At 32.2% G+C, this 4,200-nt stretch overlaps 1 non-coding gene across 1 annotated transcript; it reads right to left on the bottom strand.

Annotated features, from left to right (window-relative positions):
• Positions 1–256: 256 nt before the first annotated feature.
• Positions 257–375, bottom strand: LOC131163137 (5S ribosomal RNA). The gene has a single exon (XR_009138918.1). It is a non-coding gene; the product is annotated as a 5S ribosomal RNA (ribosomal RNA).
• Positions 376–4,200: the final 3,825 nt, after the last annotated feature.

Below are 4,200 nucleotides of genomic sequence, written 5' to 3'. Positions count from 1 at the left end.
ATAAGCCCCATCCTTGAGAGAAGCATTAGAAGTTCCTGACCCATGGACTCACACTTTCACTATTTCTACTTTTTGAGTCCTAATTTCTTTTGGTACCTTGAACATCATATCCTGCATTTATCGAATCATCTTTGATATGGATGGTTCCTAGTATGCATGAACACATCACACATGACTTGATATTGGATCTCTGGTGCATGTGTTCTAGGAATAATTTTACTAGTAAAATATAATTTTTTTAATTTATTTTAAAGAGGGGGTGCAACACGAGGACTTCCTAGGAGGTCACCCATTGTAGTACTACTCTCACCCAAGCATGCTTAACTGTAGAGTTCTGATGGGATCCGGTGCATTAGTGCTGGTATGATCACGCCCTAGTAAAATATAAATTATTTAACATATATACAGTAAAATTCATTTAAAAAAAAATAAAAATAGTACTTATACTGTTTAAACTTTCAATGATTTTTTTTTTGCATCAATATAAATAATTAACAGTTTCTAAGCACATATTCAAATTAATAGGGGGAGAATCTGAAATGTGATTTTCTATCTTGCTATGCTTACCAATAGTTTCGGTTTAGATTTGATTTGAAATTTTCTATGGCTTATCTACTTTAAAGTATGATGATTTTATTGAAAATCTAAGATGAAGTCTTGTTGTTTAGCCACAGGTGTCTTAGGTTTCGCTATATGATCCAGGTTTAAATTTTCTAAACTATTTTAGGATCTATATGGTTGGTTTTTCTAGTTATTTGTTGGAATATTAAGTGTTTAAATATATACCAGAAAAACATAGCTTGCTTAAAATTTTATGTTAAAGTTTCTTTTTCAGCAAGCACAACCCCCGACATTTATTGAAAATCATAAGGGATATATATATATATATATATATATATATATATATATATACATTTTTGAAAGCAAGAAATGAATTTATATGGAATATATTTTATGTCTTGCTTGTGTGCTAAAATGCCTTCATGACTTGTGCATTTTGTGTTAAAAATTGTATGTCATGAAGTTTAAAAATTTTTAAGGATGTTACACAGCTGGTTCACTGACTTTACATGAAATGTATGTGAACTTGGTAGATCATGTTTATGCTCTAACCTATTTTCTCATATGCCGCATGTTTTTAAATTCCAATCTTTACAGGGTCTTTTGTTGTGCATAAATTGAAATGGTTTTTACATATTTCTAATCAGGCCTTATTCCTTATGTCATTTTTTATCTTTTAAATGACTAGTTAAACTGTTTTGGATGCTTAATGACCATATCTTTCAAATAGTTATTTTTATGCCCACAATCTATACTAAAAAGGGGAGAGTTTTCAAAGAAAAATAAATTTCATTTTTAAAAAGGAGGAGTTCTCTTACCTAAGTATGTTTCTAAATGATCAAAATGTTTTCTACTTAGCTTAGCCCTTTTGCAGATGACAAAAAGGGGAGAATGTTTTTTAGCAAAATGATAATGACCGAAAGGAAAACTTTTAGGGGAAAATCATAGGCACAATTATCTAAGCGTGTGCTTTGTTGGCCTAACATGGTTTTCGAATCTTGTTTTGATGATAACAAAAAAAGTATAATTTAACAAGTTATGGTTTAAGTGATGATATTTTAGGAAACCAAGTATGTCAAGTTCAAAAGGTGCAAGAACTGAAAGTCCAAAGATCACAAGTACCATAAAGCTATACTTCTTTCACAAGGTGATCAAATGAAAGCTCAAAGAGGTCCAAGATGATCAAGACATATGAATCTTAAAGAATACTCAATTTCAAGGCAAATATGATTCAAAGTAATGATATACATGAAAACTTCATAGCTTAGAGATATTTTAACGTCTTTAGGAAGTCTTATGTAAGTACTTCACTTTAAATACATTTTGAATGCTTTGAAGCTCATTAGGGGTTAATATGGACTTAGAGACCTTACTTTCAAAACCCCAGAAATTAGTCTTTAAAAGTATCAAAGCAGGACGGCTAAGGATTTGGAGAACAAACTTGAAAAATAGTATTTTTATCTGTTCAGGCAACTGACCTGTGCCTGGTCAAGCGATAGAAAAAATTCATTAATTGAATTTGAATAGGCAATGAAGGATCAGACGAATGGCCCCTAGCACCTCGGGTGACTAACCCTGTTTTGAACTAAAAAAAAAAAAGTACACTTTGTTCAAAGGTCAGGCGACTGACCCCAAAGAGTTCAGGCGACTGACCCTCATAAATGGCAAGTTTTTTTAAATGAACTTTAAATTTCAATTTCAAGTTGCTTGTGCTAAAAACTTGGGAAACACTCTAAGTTACTAGGGAAACACAAATTTATCACTTTTTGAGTCTATAAATACATGGTTTCTCAAATCAAATCATACACCAAGAATTGAAAATCTTTTTTCAAGCTATATTGCTCACTCTCTCTCAAAGCCCTATTGCACATTTATTCTTATTAAGAATTTTCTAAGCTATTTTGAGTCTTTGATAAGTGATCTAAGAGCAAAAACTTTTGAGTTTGATTCAAATCAAAGGAAGAAACTTGGTGACATTCTTGAGCTTCGAATTCATTCTTGTTTGATATTTACTTTGAAGTATTAGTTGTGTTTAATCTTGTACTAACCAACTCCATCTAAGAGCACTTCTTGTACACAAGAATTCTTTCTTGTCTCTTTGTTTTCTTAATGGTTCAGGGTTATTGGATCGTTGTACCAAGCATGGAGTATCACTTGGAGAGGGGGCTCCACCCTAATTGAATGAGGGATTGTAACGGTTTGCTTCACCCGAAAAAAAGCGTTATAGTGGAATCCTTAGGTTGTCTTGCCTAAGGCAAGGATGAAGGCTGGTATAAGTCAAACCTCGTAAAAGCTCGGTCTCACTCTCTACCCTTACTCGTTAATTTTTCCGCATGTATAAATTGTGTGTTTGTGTATCTAAGTGCATGAATTTGAAAGTTGAGATTGAGAAACTTTTAATTTAAGGAAGTACGTTCATTGATCTTTTTCTAAAACCTTAAAGGGAGTACGATGGTTAGTCGTTTATGGAAACCTTGGTTAAAAAGAAGTGCATAAAGTTCATAAATATAGGGCTTTTATCAAACTCTACCTTGAGTTATTCATACGTTGAATCATTGAAAGTGCTGCTGTAAAAATATGGGTTAAGTAACTTGTGATTGGTAAATTGGTTGGTTGATTGGGTATTGTTTGACATTGTTGAAAGTAACACATTAAGTATCATTGGTTTTTATTTCATAAATTAATTGATTGAGTGTGGATTGTGATTGGCTTAATTAAGCATTGAAAATCAAATCATTCTTGTGTGATTAAGAAACTTAAAAAAGGTTGTGAATTTAGAAAAAGATTTAAAAGAAACTTTTAAAAACCCAATTCACCCCCCCTCCCTCTTAGGATTACACCTTAGTTTTTAATTGGTATCAGAGCGGGGTTATAGAAAATCTTAATTAGAAGTTATATAAAGATCTAAACGGCACATATAGGCATAGCTCCCTTAGGGTCAATCTTCAACCAGACCTTCGATCTTTTGTGGTCTTAGCTACACTTTTTGGAAATAAAGAATGAGAATCTACCTGTAAACCATGGATTGAAAAGCATGGAGGGTTGTCACACATGGTGATCTTATCCCTACCAAACTTGTAGATGGAATAGAAATACAAAAAAAGAAAAATACATGACCGAAAATGACCACAAGATGTTGAAAGTTAACTCAAGTGCTATAAAGGCTTTATGTTGTGCTCTTGACATAAATGAATTCAATAGCGTCATGGCATGAAAAACAGCAAAAGAGATATGGGACAAACTAGAGGTAACATGTTGGCCTAGTTAGGCTTACAAACTCTTGATTTTGATGACAACAAAGTAATGTTATCTAATGTGTTTCCAAGTGATATAATTTCAGGGAAAGATGATTTGCTCAAATTTCACATACCCTGACATGAAAGCTTACAAGGATCAAGGAACAAGGAAAGTCACACATGAAGACCAGATATCCATAATGAAAGATCATAAAAGTCTAAAATATTAAAAGGTAGCATTAAAAAGACTTAAAGCAAAGAAATGTCAAAAGTGTTTATAGAACAAAGCTTTGTAAGTACTTCAAAGTTGATTCAAATATGAAATTTCATTTTGAAGCTCATTAGACAAAAAAATACTTAAGAAATCTTAGTTTTTAAATCTTGGAACATGTTTTGCAAAGTT

Source organism: Malania oleifera, chromosome 8, assembly GCF_029873635.1.
Source record: "Malania oleifera isolate guangnan ecotype guangnan chromosome 8, ASM2987363v1, whole genome shotgun sequence".
Classification (NCBI taxonomy): Eukaryota; Viridiplantae; Streptophyta; class Magnoliopsida; order Santalales; family Ximeniaceae; genus Malania; species Malania oleifera.
The sequence above is the reverse complement of the archived record's forward strand: the minus strand, read 5'-3'. Positions and strand labels throughout refer to the sequence as shown.